Source organism: Heterodontus francisci, chromosome 19, assembly GCF_036365525.1.
Source record: "Heterodontus francisci isolate sHetFra1 chromosome 19, sHetFra1.hap1, whole genome shotgun sequence".
Taxonomy (NCBI): domain Eukaryota; kingdom Metazoa; phylum Chordata; class Chondrichthyes; order Heterodontiformes; family Heterodontidae; genus Heterodontus; species Heterodontus francisci.
The window spans coordinates 44,989,059-45,014,935 of NC_090389.1; positions in this window are offsets into that span (position 1 = coordinate 44,989,059).

Consider the following 25,877-nt stretch of genomic DNA (forward strand, 5'->3'; position numbering starts at 1 on the left):
GTAATCTTCTACTTCAATACCATTTGCCTGACTATCTCTGTATTCCTTGATGATAAGACTTAGAGGGAATTTTTTGATAACAATAAATGATCAATAGATTTATAGAACTGGAGTCTAAAAAGATGGTTAAACATAAAGTAAGAGGAAATCCTATTAAAAAAATTAGTTAAAATGTCTGTACAATAATGAGCACAGTGTCTGTAATATAACAGGGGAACTGGAGGCAATCATGCATTGGGATGAACCAGACATAGTAGGGGTTACTAAGACATGGCTACAGAAAAATCAGGAAAGGGAATTAAACATTGTAGAGTATAACATATTTAGAAAAGATAGAAAGGGAAAAAGGGGAGGTGGATTAGCTATACTTATTAGGGATAACATAATGGTAGTGTCAAAAAGGGAGGCAGCTATCAGCAGGACAAAAATAGAATCCATATGGATAGAGGTAAAAGATAATAAAGGATCAATCACACTAGTAGGTGTAGTCTACAGACCACCGAATAGTGGAAGGGAGGTGGAGGAAGAAATATGCAGACAAATTAGGCAATTGAGTAAAATAAAATAGAATAATAATCCTGGGGGATTTCAACCACCCTGATATTAATTGGACAGAAGAGGTAGGTAAAGGGGATAAGGGAATGGATTTCCTACAATGTGTACAGGATTCCTTTCTAACTCAATATGTAAAAATCCCAACAAGGGAAGATTCGCTATTGGATCTAGTAAAGGGAATGAACCAGATCAGATAAGAGACATAAAAGTAGGGGAACGTCTAGGCAATAGTGACCGTAATATTACACGCTTTAAGAAAATAATGGGGAAGGACATAAATATGATGAAAACCAAATTAGTAGATTGGAGAATAGCTGATTTTGAGGGGCTGTGAATAGAACTTAGGAAAATAAAATGCACAACAATATTGGCAAACAATAACATAGAACAACAATGTGAAACATTTAAAATAGTGTTTAACAGTGCAAGAAAATATTTTCTGCTAAAAGGATAGAACAAGCTAAACACCAGTGAGACTCCATGGATGAATAAAGACACAAGTGAACAACTGAGGGTTAGGAAAGAGGCTTACGTTAATTTATTTTATTTAGAGATACAGCACTGAAACAGGCCCTTCGGCCCACCGAGTCTGTGCCGACCAAAAATCACCCATTTATACTAATCCTACATTAATCCCATATTCCCTACCTACACTAGGGGCAATTTACAATGGCCAATTTATCTATCAACCTGCAAGTCTTTGGCTGTGGGAGGAAACCGCAGCACCTGGTGGAAGCCCACACGGTCACAGGGAGAACTTGCAACCTCCGCACAGGCAGTACCCAGAACTGAACCCGGGTCGCTGGAGCTGTGAGGCTGCGGTGCTAACTACTGTGCCACTGCGCTGCCCTATGTTAAGTACATAGACAGCAGAGGAGTATATGACAAGAGAATACAATGAGATTAGGAGAGAGAGAAGCAAAAAAAATTAGGAAGGCAGAGAGGAACTATGAAATTAAATTATTAAGGAACATAAAGTAGTAAAATATTTTACATACACATTAAGTAAATGGGAATAGGACCATTAATGGATAGACAGGATAATACTATAGGTAACAATAGAAAGATGGCAGAAAAATTAAATAATTATTTCGCTTTGGTACTCACCAGGGAGATAGAGCAAGTAGACATGAATTGAATGATGAGATGAATAATGAGAAAAGTGCATTTAAAATAAAAAGGGGATGTATTGAATAAATAAACTAACTCAGAGGATAAAGTTATAATAAAAACAAGAAATGCTGGAACCACTCAGCAGGTCTGGCAGCATCTGTGGAAAGAGAAGCAGAGTTAACGTTTCGGGTCAGTGACCCTTCTTCGGAACTAGCAAGTATTAGAAATGTCAAAGGTGATAAGCAAGTGAGCCGGGGGTGGGGCAAGAGATAACAAAGGAGAAGGTGTAGATAGGACAAGGTCACAGAATAGTTGACCAGAAGGTCATGGAGCAAAGGCAAACAATATGTTAATGGTGTGTTGAAAGACAAAGCATTAGTACAGATAGGGTGTTAATGAACTGAAGATTGAGCAGCAGCAAGTACAAACATGAAAAAAAAGTAGTGGGTAAGCAAACTGAACAAACTACAATGAAATGAAGAAAAGAAAAAAAATTGTAAAAAATGTAAAAAAGAAAAAATAACTAAAAATAAAAGTAAAATAGGAGGCCCGTCATGCTCTGAAATTATTGAACTCAATGTTCAGTCCGGTAGGCTGTAGTGTGCCTAATTGGAAAATGAGATGCTGTTCCTCGAGCTTGCGTTGATGTTCAGTGGAACACTGCAACAAGCCCAGGATAGAGATGTGAGCATGAGAGCAGGGGGGGATTGTTGAAATGGCAAGCAACCGGAAGCTCAGGGTCCTGTTAGCAGACTGAGTGGAGGTGTTCCACAAAGCGCTCACCCAGTCTGCGTTTGGTCTCCCCAATGTAGCGGAGACCACATTGTGAGCAGTGAATATAGTATACTACATTGAAAGAAGTACAAGTAAATCGCTGCTTCACCTGAAAGGAGTGTTTGGGGCCTGGGATAGTGACGAGAGAGGAGGTAAATGGGCAGGTATTACACCTCCTGCGATTGCAGGGGAAGGTGCCATGGGACGGGGACGAGGTGGTGGGGGTAATGGAGGAGTGGACCAGGGTGTCGTGGAGGGAACGATCCCTTCGGAATGCTGACGGGGAAGGGAGGGGAAGATGCGTTTTATAGTGGCATCACGCTGGAGGTGGCGGAAATGGCGGAGGATGATCCTTTGGATATGGGGTGGAAAGTGAGGACAAGGGGAACCCTGTCACGGTCTGGGAGGGAGGGGAAGGGGTGAGGGTAGAGGTACGGGAAATGGGCCGGACACGGTTGAGGGCCCTGTCAACAACAGTGGGGGGGAATCCTCGGTTGAGGAAAAAGGAGGTCATATCAGAAGCATTGTCATGGAAGGTGGCATCATCAGAGCAGATGCGTCGGAGATGGAGAAACTGGGAGAATGGAATGGAGTCCTTACAGGAGGTAGGGTGTGAAGAAGTGTAGTCGAGGTAGCTGTGGGAGTCGGTGGGCTTATAATGGATATTAGTAGACAACCTATCCCCAGAGATGGAGACAGAGAAGTCGAGGAAGGGAAGGGAGGTGTCAGAGATGGACCATGTAAAGGTGAGAGAAAGGTGGAAATTGGAAGCAAAGTTGATAAAGTTTTCCAGTTCAGGGCGGGAGCAGGAAATGGCACCGATACAGTCATCAATGTACCGGAAAAAGAGTTGGGGGAGGGGGCCTGAGTAGGACTGGAACAAAGAATGCTCGACATATCCCACAAAAAGACAGGCATAACTAGGACCCATGCGGGTACCCATAGCTTTTATATCAGAGGATAAAGTCCTTTGTCCGAATGGATTGCATCCACACATTTTGAAAGAAACTAGGGAAGAGATAGCAGAGGCATTACGACACATATCTAATAATGTGTTAGAAAAAGGTGTAGTGCCAGAGGACAAGCGGATAGCTAATGCAATTATATTTAAGAAGGGGACAGAACACACTGAGGGAATTATAGACCAGTCAGCTTAACATCGGTGGTAGGGAAAATAATGGAATTGCTACTAAAGGAGAGAATAGAACATTTAGAATAGAAAAATATAATAATGAATAGTCAGCACGGATTTCAAAAGGGAAAATCTTGCTTGACCAATCTTATTGAATCTTTTGAGGAGGTAACAGAGAGTACGCAATGGTAATGCAGTGGATCTAATTTAGCTGGATTTTCAAAAAGCCTTCGATAAGATGCCCATAATAGACTAATGAATAAGGTCAGAGAATGCAGAATCAGGAGACAAGTGGCAGAATGGATTACTAGCTGCCTTCAAGACAGAAAGCAGAGAGTGGGAGTAGTGGATAGTTATTCAGAGTGGCAGAAGGTGAGAACTGGTGTTCCACAAAGATCAGTGCTGGGACCATTGCTGATCACAACTTACATTAACGAATTGGACTTTGGAATCAAAAACACAATTTCTAACTTTGCAGATGACACCAAATTTGGGGGATAGTTAATACTGAGGAAGACCATATAAACTTGCAGAATGAGCAAATAATTGGCAAATTAAGTTCAACTCAGATAAATGTGAGGTAGTACATTTTGGTAGGAAGAATAGGGAGGTCACTTATTACTTAGAAGGTGTGAGCCTATGTGGCATTGAGGAACAAAGGGATCTTGGAGTACATATACACCAATCACTAAAAGTCAGACCACAGGTTAGCAAGACCATTTAAAAAAAGCAAACCAAGCACCAGACTTTATTTAAGGAGAGCTAGAATTCAAATGTGGGGAAATTACGCTAAACTTGCGTTGAACTTTGGTTAGATCACACTTTGAGTACAGCATGCAGTTCTGGTCACCATATTATAAAAGGGGCATGGAAGCACTGGAGAGGGTGCAGAGAAGATTAACAAAGATTATATCAGAAATGAGTGTGTATACATATCAGGAAGGGATGAACAGGCTGGGTCTCTTAGCTCTTGAAAAAAGAAGGCTGACTGGTGACCTAATAGAGGTCTTTAAAATTATGTGAAAGTTTTTGATAGAGTGGATACAGAGAGAATGCGCTGAATTTTACTAGCCCCCCGTCGGTAGCGGAGGGGGGGCCTGTAAAATTCTTCTGGGAGAGGCCAGCCACGACCCCCGATGCCAAGAAGGCCTCGCCGCATTTTACCGGCAGCGTCGAGGCTTCGGTGTGGCCCCCCACCGCCGCCTAGCGGTGGGGCCTTTATTTTAATATTAAAATTAATTAAAACATATGCAAATAAACTTACCTTGTTCTGGCAGCTATTCCACACCGAAATTCTGACTGCCGGCTGGAACTCCCGTGCCTTTGGAACTTTGTTCAGACGTTCCGGGACGTGACACTGGTGGGGAGGGGGGAGGAGTGAAATTCTCAGGGCGGGAGGGAAGAAAAATGGGGAAAAACCCTTCCACTAGCTGAGGGGATGGTGGTCAGGAGTTGTAGGGCAAAGTTACAAAGCTCATGGGGGCAAAGTTGATGATGAGGAAGAAGAGATTTTCTGGTATGTAAATAACATTTAATGACCATTGTGGAGGTGGGGGAGAGGCCTCGATCTGTTAATAAAGTTTTTAATTTTACTTTGCCCATAATGTGACTTCAAGAATTTAAAATACTGGTAGGGGCTTGAAGCCCTTTAAAAATGGTGCCAGTGCCTGCACAGTGGCGCCAGACGCCGTTGCCGGGAACGGAGTGGCCGCCCCCTTTACATCATCGGGGGTGGCCGCTCCACCCTCTCTATTTAAATGGACCCCACACAAAATATCGCAGTGGCTCAGTGGCGCACACATTGTGAGCGCGCCGCACATTCTTCCAAGCTCGCCGCCGTTCTTGGTGGCGAGCTTACAAAATTCAGCCCAATGTTTCCATTTATGGGGAAGGGCACAAATCGAAGCCATCGCTACATACGAGCATACGAATTAGGAGCAGGAGTAGGCCACTCGGCCTTTCGAGCCTGCTCCGCCATTCAATAAGTTCATGGCAGAACTGATTACTCCACATTTCCACCTACCCCGATAACCTTCCACCCCCTTGCTTGTCAAGAATCTATCTACCACTGTCTTGAAAATATTTAAAGGCTCTGCTTCCACCACCCTTTGAGGAAGAGAGTTCCAAAGACTCATGACCCTCTGAGAGAAAACATTTCCCCTCATCTTTAGTTTAGTTTAGTTTAGTTTAGAGATACAGCACTGAAACAGGCCCTTCGGCCCACCGAGTCTGTGCCGACCATCAACCACCCATTTATACTAATCCTACACTAATCCCATATTCCTACCACATCCCCACCTGTCCCTATATTTCCCTACCACCTACGTATACTAGGGGCAATTTATAATGGCCAATTTACCTATCAACCTGCAAGTCTTTGGCATGTGGGAGAAAAGCAGAGCACCCGGAGGAAACCCACGCAGTCACAGGGAGAACTTGCAAACTCCACACAGGCAGTACCCAGAATTGAACCCAGGTCGCTGGAGCTGTGAGGCTGCGGTGCTAACCACTGCGCCACTGTGCCGCCCTATGTGCCACTGTGCTGCCCTCTGTCTTAAATGGGCAACCCCTTATTTTTAAACAGTGACCCCTAGTTCTAGATTCTCCCACAAGGGGAAACATCCTTTGCCAACCAGAAAATGACCCATTTATGCCTACTTTATGTTTCCTGTTAGCTAGCCAATCTTCTATCCATGCCAATATGTTACCCACTACACCACGAGTTTTTATTTTCTGCAATAACCTTTGATGTGGCACCTTATCAAATGCCTTCTGGAAATCTAAGTACAATACATCCACCGGTTCCCCTTTATCCACAGCACATGTAACTCCCTCAAAGAACTCCAATAAATTGGTTAAACATGATTTCCCTTTCACAAAACCATGTTGACCTGTTATAACATCTTTAATAATAGCTTTAAGCATTTTCCCTAAGACAGATGTTAAGCTAACTGGCCTGTAGTTTCCTGCTTTCTGTCTCCCTCCCTTTTTGAATAAAGGAGTTACATTTGCTATTTCCTAATCTAATGAAATCTTCCCTGAATCTAGGGAATTTTGGAAAATTAAAACTAACACATCAACTATCTCACCAGCCACTTCTTTTAAGACCCTAGGATGAAGTTCATCAGGACCCAGGGACTTGTCAGTCTGCAGCTCCAACAATTTGCTCAGTACCATTTCCCTGGTGATTGTAATTTTCTTGAGTTCCTCCCTCCCTTCCATTTCCTGACTCGCACACCTTCGGAACTCCTTTGGAGTTCTGAGGCGAGACACTGGTGGGGAGGGGGAAGGAATAAAGTTATCAGGGTGGGAGTGGGGGAGGAAGTAGGAAAAACAATAATCATTGGCCGTTGAAAAGGTAGAAAGGGGTTGAAAAGGTAATGTGATGAGGTTGTGGGGCGGGGGGGGAGGGGGAAGTTCATGCTGGGAGTAAAATACATTCCAAACACAACAGACAGTAAACACATCATTGGGAAAGGGCCTCCATGTTCTAATTTTTTATTCGAAATAAAAATTTTGCACACTGCTTTAAATATTAAAATTTACCTGAAGGGCTTGGAGCCCTTTAAAATTGGCGTCTGCGTGGTGGCGCCGGATACCGTTGCTAGGGCTACGACGACCACCCCTTCTACGTCATCGGCGACAGCCGCTCCACCTCCTCCATTTAAATGAGCCCCCGCGCATAATATTGCGGGGGCTCTACGGCAGCAATTCCATGTTGGAAGGCCGCCAACTTCACAGCATGCTGCCATGGAGCTTGGCGCGCTGATAAAATTCAGCCCAGCATATCCGATTGGTTGTTTCAACAAGTGGGAAAATTAAAAAAAATATGTTGTGTCCTGTGGAGAAGTGGGACTGAATTAACAGTGCACTCCTCCTGCCTCAGTCATAACATCATGTCCATAAATATAACCAGTAAATGGTTCTGTATAGTTATTTTAAAAAGTTATTTTTCAGTTATTTAATGTTGGGTTATTTACAGGTGGTAGACTAGACACTGATTAAAAGTGCTTCCTTTTTGTGATAAACTCATTTTGAGTTGTATTAATCAAGCTGCACCAGGTTGCCACTCTTAAATATGGCAAGCAGCATTAGTTAGTGTGAACCACTTTTTAAAAGTTATGTTTTAAAACACTGGCTAATTGCACTGGTTCATGGCAGATTTTACATTCAGTAATATGCAAATGAGTTTGATTGAAAAATTGAGCAAAGAAACACTTCTGAAAATTAGTACAATTTTGAGTGCAATTTGATCCCAGATCACTGATGGCAACTAAAGCAGAAACTCTACCTCCATAACCACAACAACTTGTATTTATATTGAAGCCTCTAACATCATAAAAAGACACTTTACAGGAGCACTGTCAAAGAAAATTTGACACTGAGCCATGTAAGGAGATGTTAGGACAGATGACCAAAAGCTTGGTCAAAGAGGTAGATTTTAGGGAACATCTAAATGGAGGAAACAGAAGTAGAGAGTCGGAGAGGTTTAGGGAGGGAATTCCAGTGCTTAGGGCCCAGGCAGCTGAAGGCACAACCACCAATAATCAAATTTGGGATGTGCATGAGATCCTTTTTTAACAATTCTGAACTCATTGCCCAAAAATTGATGTCAAAATAACTTTAAGGCTAATAGTGTTCACCATTATCTAAATGCAAATGCCAACATCGGGACGAGGGCATAGGTGCATGATTACACGCAGAACTGAGAAGTTGCTGTTGGAGATCCACTGCTCCGTCAGTAGCTTTGTGAAACCAGCGGGCTGAATTTTATTTGGGCGCCACCAAAAAAACTCAGCGGGGTGCCCGCATGCAGTGGCCGCTGCAGAGCACCCGTAATATTTCACGCAGGGCTCATTTAAATAGTGGGGGTGGAGCGCCCGCCCCGATGATGTATAGCAGCGCCGTCTACGGCCGGAATTTTACCGTTAAGAATCGGGTCCCATCGGGGTCGTGCAGTGGGAAAAATGGCGCGCGAAGACGTCGGGCCGGGTCCCCGGCGTCATTGCGCGCTGACGCAATTTAACCAGCGTGGGAAGTCTGGTGCGATCGAGTTTGCACTCGCCACCTGACCAACATCAATTGAGAAGTACTTAAGGTAATTCAGAATCCAATTGACAGAGATTTTACGCTACGTATCTGATTTTACGGCCGTTAATCAGGTCGTGGGGCGTGTCGGGAACCCGGCAGGTTCAAAAGGGCGGCAGGCATTGATTCATGAGGGAGTTGGAGGTAAAAATGTATTTATTGAGCTTTATTAATGCTGATGTTATTTGTGTGTCCTAACAAGGGGTGTAACTTGCAGGTTGTGCAGAAGGTTTAATCTGAATGTTATGTACTGCTGATAGGGACCCATGTAATATTAGTTATTGCCTGAAGGAAGTACCTGAAGTGAGCCAGTCACAGAAGCTGGAAGCTATTACCTGTGGTCAAAGCATTTGTTCTGTTGTTCAACAATGGGAATTGTTTACTCTGGAGGTGGATCATCAGATGAGGAGGACAATGATTCAATGAGTGACAGAAGTACAAACGGTCAGGTGAACATACAGCAAGCTGTACCAGTGCATCCTCGTGCTGTTGGAGGGAGAGTAGTTCGCAGTCACCCGGGAGTGACCAACTGTCAGGAGATGTGCCTACCCAGTAGTAAGGGCATACCGAATGGGTCTGAACTACCTGCAGCTGTCAGAACGCCAGTGCAGAAGAAGACTGCGGCTGTCACGGGAGACTGTCACATTTCTTTGTGAGATGCTGGCATTGGATGTTGCATCAAACTGTCTCGCTGGCCATCCAGTGCCAGTCGCTCTAAAGGTCACAGTAGCTCTTAACTTCGATGCGTCTGGCTCATTCCAAGCCTCAGCTGCAGACTTGTGCGGTGTCTCACAATCATCAGCGCACCATTGCATAAAGGTTGTGACTGATGCATTGTTTCAACGTGCTGACCATTTCATCACGTTCAAGACGGACAACACCAGTTGGGCTGAGAAAGCCAGAGGCTTCAGCATTATATCCGGCTTCCCAGTGGTACAGGGCGTGATAGACTGTACTCATGTGGCCCTTAGAGCACCAGCTGGACAGTCGGGGGCATTCATGAACCGCAAGGGATTCCATTCAATGAACGTTCAGCTCCTCTGTGATCATCAGAAGTGAATCATGCAGGTGTGTGCACGTTATCCTGGGAGTTGTCATGATTCTTTCATTCTCCACAACTCACAGGTGTCTGCAATTTTCAGTCCTCCACACAGAATGGAGGGATGGATACTTGGCGACAGGGGTTATCCTCTGAAGACGTGGCTCATGACACCAGTGAGGAACCCAAGGGGTGAGTTGGAGGAACGATACAACGGGAGCCATGCGGCCACCAGAGTGACAATCGAGCAAACTATAGGCCTCCTAAAGATAAAATTTAGGTGTCTTGACCGCTCTGGTGGATCACTGCAGTACGCACCGTCGAGGGTTTCCAGAATCATTGTCATCTGCTGTGCCTTGCATAACCTGGCAATTGAACATGGAGATGCCCTAGAGGATGATGAATGTCAGCGCGATGTGTCATCAGATGATGATGACGTTTCTGATGAGGAAGATGGGCATCAGTCTAATGATGATCATGGAGAGGAAGCTAAATGTAACTTGGCTCAAAGTGCTACAGAAACCAGGGAATCTCTAATTGGAATGCATTTCAGTTGAAATGATATAAATCTTCACACATTTCAATCTGATTTATGACATTAACCAATGTGAGGATCCGACAGTGCAAAATCTCTAACCTTTAGGGGGTGAGACAAAGCGAATAACCAATCCATCACCTCATGAGGGACGCGACCCAAGTGTGTGGCCTCATATTTGAGACAACTTGAGTTGACGAACTATGTAATATCTGACTTCAGGAATAGCATGTCCAATGGTAAAATCTCCAATTTAATCAAACACTATTGTTTTACAAATCAAATAAATATACTTCAAGTCACCCAGTGCACCAGTAGTGAAATTAAAGTGTTTTCTTCATCCGTTTACGCGTGCTCATTCGTGTGCATGATCCCTCGCCACCAGACTTACCAGAGGCAGGTGGCTGATCTTGTTGCTGCTCTGCTTTTGATGACTTGGGCGGACGTCCTCTGCATGCTCGCGACTGTGAGGGCCCTGGCATCTCATGACAAATATCATGAGCACCCTCTATCACCCCGGGATTTAGCGGTTCACATGTCCCTAGCGGAGGGAGCAAGGAGCTGCAGGATGCATCAGAAGCGCCGTGAGAGGAGCTCCCATATACGATCTGCTGCCCCTAAGCTCTCGTGAGGCTCTGGTGGTCCTCAATGGTGGCACCAGAGCACTGAGTGTCCTCAGCCTAGTGCAGTCGCATCAGATTATGCTCTCTGATGCTCTGGTTCAGGGAGGCCACAGTCGCTCTGAGGTCTCGAATTGCATGAAGAACTGGTCCCTCCACTGCAGCCGCCAGTCTATCAACGGAGGAAGCCAGATGTTCAAATGCCTGAGAGTTTGCTGAACTCATACTCTGGATGGATGTCTCCAGAGTATGAGTCATAGCGCGCAACGTTTCAGGCAACTCCGCCAGATTTCCATGGACCGCATTCTGCACCTGCAACATCGCCTGACGAAAGGATGATCTCAGGGGCATGTCATCAGGGGCTCTCCTCCAAGTGTGTGATGCATCGGCCGATTCTGCACCTGGTGTCTGGCCTGGCAACTGTGCTGTGCTCACACCAGTATGTGACATTGATTCCCCAGACACAGTCATCCCAACCGAAGTGTTAGTATCTGCTGTGGTACTTGATGCGTCGCAATGATGTGACAGTAAACCCTCTGAGGCGCCCTCCTCCACCTCAGAGGCGGATGGTCGGGCAACGGTAACGCTTCCTGGCACATGCTGGGTTTCACCTGTTGGGAAAAGCATTGTGATCAGTTTCATCATCAATCCAGACATAAGCATAAGTTTGTGCCTCCAGCATGGTTACATCTGGGTGATGTTACAATTGAGGGCAACATTCAGTGCATTTGACATTCACCAAATCATTGGCACAGCAGTGCAGCCTCACCACCCCTTCCCATAATGAAGTGTTACACCACGTTCTGGATCACTCACTCTCATGGCCAGGTCCACTGGCCTCACCATCTGCCATGGCGCGTCCTCCTTCCTCCCCTGCTATAATTAAGGCATCTTCCTCCATTCTGGTGAGGAATGCCTGGGTGGCTACGCCACCACCAGTACGTGACCTCTCCCGGGCATTGTGTGCCCTCTTTTCCTAAATAAACAAAAATACTTATTTTTACATAGTCAATGGCATATGACGCTGTCACCCAAAGGGTTGGTGTTGCATTTCACGGCTGTGACAGTGCTGGGCGCAACTTTAACACCACAGCATCAGCGTTCATCTCAGACTTGCCCATCATGTGTCCCATTTCAAGGCAGCAGCCAAGCATTGATCATACAGGGCTTCCACATTGCATCATGGGTACACAAAAAACCTCCCTTGGCATATAACCGATTAGATGAATGAGGAATGCCCCTCACCCGGGCAGAGCGAAGCAGGTCATTGAGGCGCTTGTGGCACTGCATCCATGTACGCCTCACTATGCCTCGGCTGCTGACCTCCTCTGCAACCTCCATCCAGGCCCTCTTGGTCACTTCAGAGGGTCTCCTTCTCCCATCTGAGCTGAACAGAATGTCTCTCCTCTCCTCAACGGCCTGGAGGAGGACCTGCAGTGAATTGTCAGAGAATCCGGGGGGGGAGGCAACGCGATTGCTTCTGCCCTCCATCACCTCTAACAGCAATATTGTTAGCTCCCAGTCTTTCTTTGTTTCAATGTATGAAGCATTTGAAATCTCCAGACCTTAAGACAGTTGTATCTTCCTTTACATCAAATGGGGAACTCACTGCTCTGTTTAAATTTAGCAATCATTTATGTGGGGCTTACAATCAGCCTTCCACGGATGTGGCCCCGCCCCCAATGATGCTGAAGCTCCTGCATGCGCATGCCATTCTTTTCAGAGTTACGGTGCAGGCCCGCTGATTAGCTGATCAGCGCGTGATGCCGGCAGCCAGGCGACGAGGAGCGGGATCGGGGGTCTGATCCACTTCGGGTGCATCGGCCCCGGGGCCAGCACCATTCCTTAGAATTACTTCAAATGTTTAAACAGGCAGCAGTATGAAATTTTTATTAAACAATAAAACATATGTGGAAGGCCCTTCCCCAACCCCCCCCCCACCATGGTCATTTCTCAATGCCTGAAATGACCAACACATTCCTTTTTCCCTACCTGAACTTTACCCCCTAAACTTCTAACATTTGGCCTATAACCCCGTCCCACCATCCCCACATCCAATAAAAATTGATTTCCCTGCTCCTCCACCCCTCCCACCCTGAAATTTTTATTACTTTCCCCTCCCCACCAGGTTCTTGTTTGGAACTCCGTGTGGAGTTCCAAAGGCGCGCGAAGGCTGAATGGAGGCCGTAAAATCGCAGTGTGATGGCAGGTAAGTTAATATGAATATTATTACCGTTGATTTAAATATGTGGATGATTACCGCCGCACTGAGGTCCCCCCACCACCGGTAATATGCTACGGGCCCTTCTTGACATCGCGTGTCGAGGCGGACCTCTCGTCGTAACATTTTACCATCCCCGCATCGTGACCCGCAGTATCTAGGGGCTGGTAAAATTCAGCCCAGTGTCTCGCTGTCTGGCTCCTCATTCAAATGCATTAAGTGATGTGAAGTTCCTGAACATATACAGTAGCTATGAAATCACCTTGCCACAGAAAGTTAATCCAAGTTATTTAAAGTCAAAGTACCCTTTTAATTCATGATAAATATTAATAACTGCCAGTCAATCCATCTGACGCTGAAAATTACCTATTACAAGTGTAGAATCTCATTCCTTCAGGTATTTATTTTAGAATGTTTTCTGTTTCTTTCTGTGCTTTCTTTCACTCTCTTAATCCAATATTTCTTTCTCATTATTTGTCTTACTGTACCTGATTTACATACGAACATATGAACATCAAATTGGGAGTAGGAGTAGGCCACTTGGCCCCTCAAGCCTGCTCCACTATTCGATAAGATCATGGAGGGTCTGATTGTAACCTTGACTCCACATTCCCGCCTACCCCTGATAACCTTTCACCCCCTTGCTTATCAAGAATCTATCTACATCTGCCTTAAAAATAAAAGACTCTGCTTCCACTGCCTTTTGAGGAAGAGAGTTCCAAAGACTCACGACCCTTTGAGAGAAAGGATTTCTCCTCATCTCTGTCTTAAATGGATGACCCCTTATTTTTAAATAGTGACCCCTAGTTCTAGATTCTCCCACAAGGGGCAACATCCTTTCCACATCCACCCTGTCAAGACCCCTCAGGATCTTATATGTTTCAATCAAGTTGCTTCTTACTCTTTGAAACTCCAGCAGATACAAGTCTAACCTGTCCAACCTTTTCTCATAAGACTCCCCATCCATTCCCGGTATTAGTCTGGTAAACCTTCTCTGAACTGCTTCCAACACATTCACATCCTTCTTTAAATAAGGAAACCAATACTGTACACAGTACTCCAGATGTGGTTTCACCAAAGCCCTGTATAACTGAGGCATAACCTCCTTACTTTTGTATTTAATTCCCCTTGCTATAAACAATAACATTCTATTAGCTTTCCCTTTTGGGCGGCGCAGTGGTTAGCACCGCAGCCTCACAGCTCCAGGGACCCGGGTTTGATTCCGGGTACTGCCTGTGTGGAGTTTGCAAGTTCTCCCTGTGTCTGCGTGGGTTTTCTCCGGGTGCTCCGGTTTCCTCCCACAAGCCAAAAGACTTGCAGGTTGATAGGTAAATTGGCCATTATAAATTGTCACTAGTATAGGTAGGTGGTAGGGAAATATAGGGATAGGTGGGGATGTTTGGTAGGAATGTAGGATTAGTATAAATGGGTGGTTGATGTTCGGCACAGACTCGGTGGGCCGAAGGGCCTGTTTCAGTGCTGTATCTCTAATCTAATCTAATTACTTGCTGAAACTGCATATGAACCTTTTGCACTAGGACACTCAGATTCCTCTGCATGTCAGAGCTCTGCAATCTCTCACCGTTTAAGAACAAAGAACAAAGATAATTACAGCACAGGAACAGGCCCTTCGGCCCTCCAAGCCTGCGCCGATCCAGATCCTCTCTCTAAACATGTCGCCTATTTTCTAAGGTCCTGTATCTCTTTTCTTCCTGCCCATTCATGTATCTGTCTAGATACATCTTAAAAGACTCCATCGTGCCCGCATCTACCACCTCCGCTGGCAATGCGTTCCAGGTGCCCACCACCCTCTGCGTAAAGAACTTTCCACGCATATCCCCCCTAAACTTTTCCCCTTTCACTTTGAACTCGTGTCCTCTAGTAATTGAAACCCCCACTCTGGGAAAAAGCCTCTTGCTATCCACCCTGTCTATACCTCTCATGATTTTGTACACCTCAATCAGGTCCCCCCTCAACCTCCGTCTTTCTAATGAAAATAATCCTAATCTACTCAACCTCTCTTCATAGCTAGCGCCCTCCATACCAGGCAACATCCTGGTGAACCTCCTCTGCACCCTCTCCAAAGCATCCACATCCTTTTGATAATGTGGCGACCAGAACTGTACGCAGTATTCCAAATGTGGCCGAACCAAAGTCCTATACAACTGTAACATGACCTGCCAACTCTTGTACTCAATGCCTCGTCCGATGAAGGAAAGCATGCCGTATGCCTTCTTGACCACTCTATTTACCTGCGTTGCCACCTTCAGGGAACAGTGGACCTGAACACCCAAATCTCTCTGGACATCAATTTTCCCCAGGACTTTTCCATTTACTGTATAGTTCACTCTTGAATTGGATCTTCCAAAATGCATCACCTCGCATTTGCCCTGATTGAACTCCATCTGCCATTTCTCTGCCCAACTCTCCAATCTATCTATATTCTGCTGTATTCTCTGACAGTCCCCTTCACTATCTGCTACTCCACCAATCTTAGTGTCGTCTGCCAACTTGCTAATCAGTCCACCTATACTTTCCTCCAAATCATTAATGTATATCACAAACAACAGTGGTCCCAGCACGGATCCCTGTGGAACACCACTGGTCACACGTCTCCATTTTGAGAAACTCCCTTCTACTGCTACTCTCTGTCTCCTGTTGCCCAGCCAGTTCTTTATCCATCTAGCTAGTACACCTTGGACCCCAAGCGCCTTCACTTTCTCCATCAGCCTGCCATGGGGAACCTTATCAAACGCCTTACTGAAGTCCATGTATATGACATCGACAGCCCTTCCCTCATCAATCAACTTTGTCACTTCCTCAAAGAATTCTATTAAGTTGGTAAGACATGACCTTCCCTGCACAAAACCATGTTGCCTATCACTGATGAGCCCATTTTCTTCCAAATGGGAATAGATCCTATCCCTCAGTATCTTCTCCAGCAGCTTCCCTACCACTGACATCAGGCTCACCGGTCTATAATTACCTGGATTATCCCTGCTACCCTTCTTAAACAAGGGGACAACATTAGCAATTCTCCAGTCCTCCGGGACCTCACCCGTGTTTAAGGATGCTGCAAAGATATCTGTTAAGGCCCCAGCTATTTCCTCTCTCGCTTCCCTCAGTAACCTGGGATAGATCCCATCCGGACCTGGGGACTTGTCCACCTTAATGCCCTTTAGAATACCCAACACTTCCTCCCTCCTTATGCCGACTTGACCTAGAGTAATCAAACATCTGTTCCTAACCTCAACATCCGTCATGTCCCTCTCCTCGGTGAATACCGATGCAAAGTACTCGTTTAGAATCTCACCCATTTTCTCTGAGTCCAAGCATAACATTCCTCCTTTGTCCTTTAGTGGGCCAATCCTTTCTCTAGTTACCCTCTTTCTCCTTATATATGAATAAAAGGCTTTGGGATTTTCCTTAACCCTGTTTGCTAAAGATATTTCATGACCCCTTTTAGCCCTCTTAATTCCTCGTTTCAGATTGGTCCTACATTCCCGATGTTCTTTCAAAGCTTCGTCTTTCATCAGCCGCCTAGACCTTATGTATGCTTCCTTTTTCCTCTTAGCTAGTCTCACAATTTCACCTGTCATCCATGGTTCCCTAATCTTGCCATTTCTATCCCTCATTTTCACAGGAACATGTCTCTCCTGCACGCTAATCAACCTCTCTTTAAAAGCCTCCCACATATCACATGTGGATTTACCTTCAAACAGCTGCTCCCAATCTACATTTCCCAGCTCCTGCCGAATTTTGGTATAGTTGGCCTTCCCCCAATTTAGCACTCTTCCTTTAGGACCACTCTCGTCTTTGTCCATGAGTATTTTAAAGCTTACGGAATTGTGATCACTATTCCCAAAGTAGTCCCCTACTGAAACTTCAACAACCTGGCCGGGCTCATTCCCCAACACCAGGTCCAGTATGGCCCCTTCCCGAGTTGGACTATTTACATACTGCTCTAGAAAACCCTCCTGGATGCTCCTTACAAATTCTGCTCCATCTGGACCTCTAACACTAAGCGAATCCCAGTCAATGTTGGGAAAATTAAAATCTCCTATCACCACCACCCTGTTGCTCCTACATCTTTCCATAATCTGTTTACATATTTGTACCTCTATCTCACGCTCGCTGTTGGGAGGCCTGTAGTACAGCCCCAACATTGTTACCGCACCCTTCCTATTTCTGAGTTCTGTCCATATTGCCTCACTGCTCGAGTCCTCCATAGTGCCCTCCTTCAGCACAGTTGTGATATCCTCTTTGACCAGTAATGCAACTCCTCCACCCCTTTTACCTCCCTCTCTATCCCGCCTGAAGCATCGATATCCTGGGATATTTAGTTGCCAATCATGCCCTTCCCTCAACCAAGTCTCAGTAATAGCAATAACATCATACTCCCAGGTACTAATCCAAGCCCTAAGTTCATCTGCCTTACCTACTACACTTCTTGCATTAAAACAAATGCACCTCAGACCACCAGTCCCTTTATATTCATCATCTGCTCCCTGCCTGCTCTTCCCCTTAGTCACACTGACTTCATTATCTAGTTCCTTACAGGCTTTTGTTACTACCTCCTTACTGTCAACTGACCTCAATTGGTTCCCATCCCCCTGCCACATTAGTTTAAACCCTCCCCAACAGCGTTAGCAAAAGCACCTCCAAGGACATTGGTTCCAGTCCGGCCCAGGTGTAGACCGTCCAATTTGTAATAGTCCCACCTCCCCCAGAACCGGTCCCAATGTCCCAAAAATCTGAACCCCTCCTTCCTGCACCATCTCTCAAGCCACGCATTCATCCTGACTATTCTTTCATTTTTACTCTGACTATCACGTGGCACTGGTAGTAATCCTGAGATTACTACCTCTGAGGTCCTACTTTTTAACTTGGCTCCTAACTCCCTAAACTCTGCTTGTAGGACCTCATCCCGTTTTTTACCTATATCATTAGTGCCTATGTGCACAATGACAACTGGCTGTTCACCCTCCCCCTTTAGAATGTTCTGCAGCCGATCTGAGACATCCCTGACCCGTGCACCTGGGAGGCAACATACCATTCGGGAGCCTCGTTTTCGACCACAGAACCGCCTATCTACTCCCCTTACAATCGAATCCCCTACGACTATAGCCCTTCCACTCTTTTTCCCACCCTTCTGAACAGCAGAGCCAGCCACGGTGCCATGGACCTGGCTACTGCTGCCTTCCCCTGGTGAGCCATCTCCCTCAACAGTATCCAAAACGGTATACTTGTTTTGGAGGGAGATGACCGCAGGGGACTCCTGCGCTGCCTTCCTGCTCTTTCTCTGCCTTTTGGTCACCCATTCCCTTTCTCCCTCAGCAATCCTAATCTGCGGTGTGACCAATTCACTAAACGTGCTATCCACGACCTCCTCAGCATCGCGCATGCTCCAAAGTGAGTCCATCCGCAGCTCGAGAGCCGTCATGCGGTCTAACAAGAGCTGCAGTTGGACACACTTCCTGCACGTGAAGGAGTCAGGGACATCAGCCATGTCCCTGAGCTCCCACATTGAGCAAGAGGAGCATGACACGGGTCTGAGATCTCCTGCCATTTTTAATCTTAAGCTTAACTTAGTTAAATGAAAAAGGAACGAAAAGTTTTTACCAATCACAATAAAACCAGAGAAATCGAAAAAGCCTTACCTTATAAACACCCCACCGAGTCCTTTTTTTTTGGTTAGAGGAGGAGGGCGGGTGGGAGACACGACAAGTGTGGTGTCTCGGGTTCAGAAACCACCCAAATATATAGTGTTTTACTTACCCAGCAGCCCCCTGGCCTCCGCCGAAAAACAAAAGGAAATTAAATTTACTTTCAAACTGACCTTCCCAGCTGCTCACTCGCTCACACTCTGCTCCCGAAAAAGCTGCTGCAATGAAAGGAAAGTTATTTTAAACCGCCCAAATATATAGTGTTTTACTTACCCAGCAGCCCCCTGGCCTCCGCCGAAAAACAAAAGGAAATTAAATTTACTTTCAAACTGACCTTCCCAGCTGCTCACTCGCTCACACTCTGCTCCCGAAAAAGCTGCTGCAATGAAAGGAAAGTTATTTTAAACCGCCCAAATATATAGTGTTTTACTTACCCAGCAGCCCCCTGGCCTCCGCCGAAAAACAAAAGGAAATTAAATTTACTTTCAAACTGACCTTCCCAGCTGCTCACTCGCTCACACTCTGCTCCCGAAAAAGCTGCTGCAATGAAAGGAAAGTTATTTTAAACCGCCCAAATATATAGTGTTTTACTTACCCAGCAGCCCCCTGGCCTCCGCCGAAAAACAAAAGGAAATTAAATTTACTTTCAAACTGACCTTCCCAGCTGCTCACTCGCTCACACTCTGCTCCCGAAAAAGCTGCTGCAATGAAAGGAAAGTTATTTTAAACCGCCCAAATATATAGTGTTTTACTTACCCAGCAGCCCCCTGGCCTCCGCCGAAAAACAAAAGGAAATTAAATTTACTTTCAAACTGACCTTCCCAGCTGCTCACTCGCTCACACTCTGCTCCCGAAAAAGCTGCTGCAATGAAAGGAAAGTTATTTTAAACCGCCCAAATATATAGTGTTTTACTTACCCAGCAGCCCCCTGGCCTCCGCCGAAAAACAAAAGGAAATTAAATTTACTTTCAAACTGACCTTCCCAGCTGCTCACTCGCTCACACTCTGCTCCCGAAAAAGCTGCTGCAATGAAAGGAAAGTTATTTTAAACCGCCCAAATATATAGTGTTTTACTTACCCAGCAGCCCCCTGGCCTCCGCCGAAAAACAAAAGGAAATTAAATTTACTTTCAAACTGACCTTCCCAGCTGCTCACTCGCTCACACTCTGCTCCCGAAAAAGCTGCTGCAATGAAAGGAAAGTTATTTTAAACCGCCCAAATATATAGTGTTTTACTTACCCAGCAGCCCCCTGGCCTCCGCCGAAAAACAAAAGGAAATTAAATTTACTTTCAAACTGACCTTCCCAGCTGCTCACTCGCTCACACTCTGCTCCCGAAAAAGCTGCTGCAATGAAAGGAAAGTTATTTTAAACCGCCCAAATATATAGTGTTTTACTTACCCAGCAGCCCCCTGGCCTCCGCCGAAAAACAAAAGGAAATTAAATTTACTTTCAAACTGACCTTCCCAGCTGCTCACTCGCTCACACTCTGCTCCCGAAAAAGCTGCTGCAATGAAAGGAAAGTTATTTTAAACCGCCCAAATATATAGTGTTTTACTTACCCAGCAGCCCCCTGGCCTCCGCCGAAAAACAAAAGGAAATTAAATTTACTTTCAAACTGACCTTCCCAGCTGCTCACTCGCTCACACTCTGCTCCCGAAAAAGCTGCTGCAATGAAAGGAAAGTTATTTTAAACCGCCCAAATATATAGTGTTTTACTTACCCAGCAGCCCCCTGGCCTCCGCCGAAAAACAAAAGGAAATTAAATTTACTTTCAAACTGACCTTCCCAGCTGCTCACTCGCTCACACTCTGCTCCCGAAAAAGCTGCTGCAATGAAAGGAAAGTTATTTTAAACCGCCCAAATATATAGTGTTTTACTTACCCAGCAGCCCCCTGGCCTCCGCCGAAAAACAAAAGGAAATTAAATTTACTTTCAAACTGACCTTCCCAGCTGCTCACTCGCTCACACTCTGCTCCCGAAAAAGCTGCTGCAATGAAAGGAAAGTTATTTTAAACCGCCCAAATATATAGTGTTTTACTTACCCAGCAGCCCCCTGGCCTCCGCCGAAAAACAAAAGGAAATTAAATTTACTTTCAAACTGACCTTCCCAGCTGCTCACTCGCTCACACTCTGCTCCCGAAAAAGCTGCTGCAATGAAAGGAAAGTTATTTTAAACCGCCCAAATATATAGATAATATGTTTCTTTTTTATTCTTCCTGCCAAAATGGACAATTTCACATTTTCCTTCATTATACTCCATTTGCCAGAACTTTGCCCACTCAATTAACCTATCTATATCCCTTTGCATCCTTCTTATGTCCTCTTCACAACTTATTTTCCAACCTATCTTTGTGCATCAGCAAATTTAGCAATTGTACCTTTGGTCCCTTCAGCCAAGTCATTTACATAAATTGTAACAAGTTGTGGCCCCAGCACAGATCCCTGTGGCAGACCAATCATTACATCTTGCCAATCAGAAAATGACCCAGTTATGCCTACTTTCTGTTTCCTGTTAGCAAGCCAATCTTCTATGCATGCCAATATGTTACCCCCTATACCATGAGCTTTTGTTTTCCGCAATAACCTTTGATGTGGCACCTGATCAAATGCCTTCTGGAAGTGCAGCATATCCCCTGGATCCACTTTATCCACAGCACATGTTACTTCTTCAAAGAACTCCAATATATTGGTTAAATATGATTTCCCTTTCACAAAACCATATTGAATCTGCCTGATTACCTTGTATTTTTCTAAGTGCCCTGCTACAACGTCTTTAACAATAGCTTCCAGCATTTTCCCTAAGACGGACGTTAAGCTAACTGGCCTGTAGTTTCATGTTTTCTGTCTCCCTCCCGTTTTGAATAAAGGAGTTACATTTGCTCCCTACCTTACATTTGTTCAGACCTTGTGCTGTTGATTTCACAATCCTTCTATCTGATTGGTTAAAAATATATGCAGTTGCTTGCTCTGTTCATTCAGATCCCATATGCACTGTTGAGGGTGCCGAGTTGTTTCCGTAGTGCACTTTCAGTAACTTGTCATGAAAAATATCATGGTGATTAAACAGGCAAGGAAAAGTCTAACAGCGGACACTGTTTGTTGACCGATTACGGGAATTTCTGGGACATTGCCTGAGCTAAAGCACAGGAAGCTTGAACAAAATGCAAAAAATCTGCAAATGTTGGAAATCTGAAGCTAAAATAGAAAATGCTGCAACCACTCAACAGGTCAGGTAGCATCTATGGATAGAACAAAGGACTTAACATTTTGTCAAAACTACAAATTCTGTAGGTTGCCCAGTTTCACTACAAACTAAAAGGTCTGTTCTGAAGTGTCGATTACTGACTTGCTTTATTCGTACTAAGTAAAATATTAGTGTTTACTGTAAAAATTAGAAACAAAGTATCAGTTTTCAGTTAATTCCCTTACTTCTGAACCGTGTTAGTGTTGAAAACCTGTCTTGGAGGATTAAAAATTCTCTTCATTATCCCTGTCTTTCGATATTCATTTCTAATGTGTAAATTCTGTTGCACTGAATATGAGTTGAGAGTCTTTATGGTTGTTTCGATTCTATTTTGTAAAGGAAATGGACAATTTTAAAAGAACATAAATTTGAATGCCAAATTGAAGCTACTGGTCCTCTTTGGATGGTCATTCATAATTCATACTCCAAAAGTAGTTTGCAAAAAGCAGTTGTAAATTCAAATGAGATGTTTCAAAAATGTTGAAGAAACTATCTGTTAATCCCAGATGCACACACCTATATATGCATTTATGCTATAAACATTCAGTGATGCTCAAGCACACACAAAGCTGCATTGTGCATTAACACAAGCAGTAACACAATATTATATTATGGGTCCAAACTTTCCTTCTGCACAGTCTATTCAGTTGTATGTGGAACAGAACTTTTAAGAACTCAAAATAGAAAACACGTCCTTGGTCAAATGATAAATATGAAGTGAAATAATTTATACACACAAATGCCAGTGTATTTATAAGAAGAATTTAGTAAACCAGCCTCTGAGTACTCGTTAAAGATATGTGGCAGTTAAATTATTATTTCGGGGCACAACAAAACAGGAAATGACATTAAAGTTGTCCACATTAGTCTATCAGTAAATGCAATGTCTATCCTGCCTCATGATAGGTTATACAGTTGCTTGTATTGTAACTGGATATACTCAATCCCCATTAAGCATAACTTTGACTAAGCAGAAATTAGCAAACTGCAATTTTGAATCCTGGAGTTGCGCAGAAACCCAAATCCAAGGGTCACGCATTTTAGTTAAACCAATTTTGTGATTATTGTGATTTGAAAGTCTTTGTCCCAGAGCCCTCATTCTCAGTATTTTAAAATCGGTTTCCGAATTAGCCAGCCAGTGTTCTCGCATTTCCAGAGTGATGGACAAAAGAGTCTCACAAAAGCAGCAGAACAAGATTAAATAACTTTTGATAACAATCAGAAGGAGCAATATTTAAAATTACTAAAAGATGCGTAAATATCTCCACCCACCCTCTCCTACCATACCCCCAGGCTTGCTGTAGACTCACAGTATGAACATATCAAGCATCAAACAATTCTTTTTAAAATGGATATGGTGTTTGCAGTAACATGAGAGCATTTTATCATAGGGAGCATTTTAAATTACTGGTAAATTCTCACACAACACACTCTTCAACAATAAAACAAGCCTCTTCTTCTTTGGCCTCCTTGTCTCAAGAGACAAGTGGTCTGTGGTTTGTGAAGCAGTGCCTGGAGTGGCCATAAAGGCTAATTCTAGAGTGACAGACTCTCCCACAAGCGCTGCAGATAAAATTGGTTGTTGGGGCTGTTACACAGCTGGCTCTCTCCTTACACTTCTGTCTCTTTTCCTAACAACTGCTAAGTCTCTTCGACTCGCCTCTCTTCAGCCCCGCCTTTATAGCTGTCCGCCAGCTCTGGCGAAAGCTGGCAACTGACTCCCATGACTTGTGGTCAATGTCGCAGGACTTCATGTTGCGTTTGCAGATGTCTTTAAAGCGGAGACATGGACAGCCGGTGGGTCTGATACCAGTGACGAGCTCGCTGTACAATACATCCTTGGGTATCCTGCCATCTTCCGTGCGGCTCACATGGCCAAGCCATCTCAAGTGCCGCTGGCTCAGTAGGGCGTAAATGCTGGGGATGTTGGCCACCTCGAGGACTTCTGTGTTGGAGATACGGTCCTGCCATCTGATGCCAAGGATTCTCCGGAGGCAGCGAAGATGGAATGTGTTGAGACGTTGCTCTTGGCTAATATATGTTGTCCAGGCCTCGCTGCCGTAGAGCGAGGTACTGAGGACACAGGCTTGAAACACTCGGACTTTTGTGTTCCGTGTCAGTGCACCATTTTCCTACACCCTCTTGGCCAGTCTGGGTGTAGCAGCAGATGCCTTTCCCATGCGCTTGTTGATTCCTGCATCGAGAGACAAGTTACTGGTGATAGTTGAGCCTAGGTAGGTGAACTCTTGAACCACTTCCAGAGAGTGGTCGCTGATATTGATGGATGGAGCATTTCTGACGTCCTGTCCCATGATGTTCGTTTTCTTGAGGCTGATGGTTAGGCCAAATTTGTTGCAGGCAGCCACAATCCTGTCGATGAGTCTCTGCAGACACTCTTCCGTGTGGGATGTTAATGAAGCATCGTCAGCAAAGAGGAGTTCCCTGATGAGGACTTTCCTTACTTTGGTCTTCACTCTAAGACGGGCAAGGTTGAACAGCCTGCCATCTGATCTTGTGTAGAGGAAAATTCCTTCTTCTGAAGACTTGAACGCATGTGAGAGCAGCAGTGAGAAGAAGATCCCAAACAGTATAGGTGTGAGAACACAGCACACTCTTCAACAATAGAACAAGCCTAGGACTGAATTTAAACTACAAAATACATACCAATCCTACACAGAAATAAAAATATTCCACAAATAATTAGAAATAAACTTCATGGCAGTTTAGGGCATAAGAGTCCCTTGCGGAGTCTCACTTTGACTTGGAGCTGTACTCTGGACTTAACAGGAATGAGTGACTCAACACCAAATAATGTGTTAAACAGCAAGTTTTATTAAATAATTATTAAATAATTATTAATGATAAAAATAGGAAAGAAAAATAACTATTAAAAAGAAAAGAGTGTAGAAAGACAACAATCATAGCACAACTGCTATAACCCCAAATTAATTCAAGACAGCTCCCTAAAATGGTACAGTTCCCCTTGGTACATATACAAGCAAGTCTACAAATCTTATAGCACAACAACTATAACCCCAAATTACTTGACCTAATCAGAGCACAATCACACTTAGTAGTTTTAAATCAATGTCTACAAATAACTTTTAAAAATTCAATACAGCTTTTTTTAAAATCAAAAGCAAAGCAGAAGTAAAACACAAAAACATAAAGGCTGGAATCATCATCTGCCCCCACTGAGGTCGGCGGCGGGTGAAATAAGCGGCATCCGGCCTGCGCTGGCCACATGTCGGTGAGCCACCGCAATCATCAGTGCGGCAGCTCATTTGAATGGACAGGGCGACCCGCCCCTCCCGACCCCCGATCACCTGGGGGGGGGGGGGAGCCCGTCCGTCACTGTGCGCAGGCACTGACGCCATTTTTAAAGGTCTTGGAGCCTTTTGCGACTCTTTTAAAGAAATCAGGAAACAGTTTTGAAAAAAATTAAAAGTGGTATTTTTGGAACTCTCCAACACCGCCCCCCCCTACCCCCCCCACCAAATAACCACAATATTAAATGCTTTCCCTCTCCACCCCAAAACACTTATGTTTTCCAACTGACCTTTCCCCCCCTCAAAGTGCATAAATTCTCAATTTTACCTCTTCCCACCATCCCTTCTACCAATGAAAGCCCTTTATTGCTACTCCCCCCCCCCCCCCAACACACAGGGAAAATTACCTGGTGTCCCCTCCCAACCAGTTTGGCGCCTCGATTCCCCAGACAGGGATCGGAAGGCGTGGGGTGCCGGCCAGCGGCACAAAGATCACACCAGGACCTGAGACGGTGGTGGGCATGCAATTAAATCAGGTATTTAAATATGTAAATGCCCATTGCCAAGTGGCGGGCGGGCCTCCACGAGGCCTCTCAGCCTCCATGAAGATTGAGCCGGG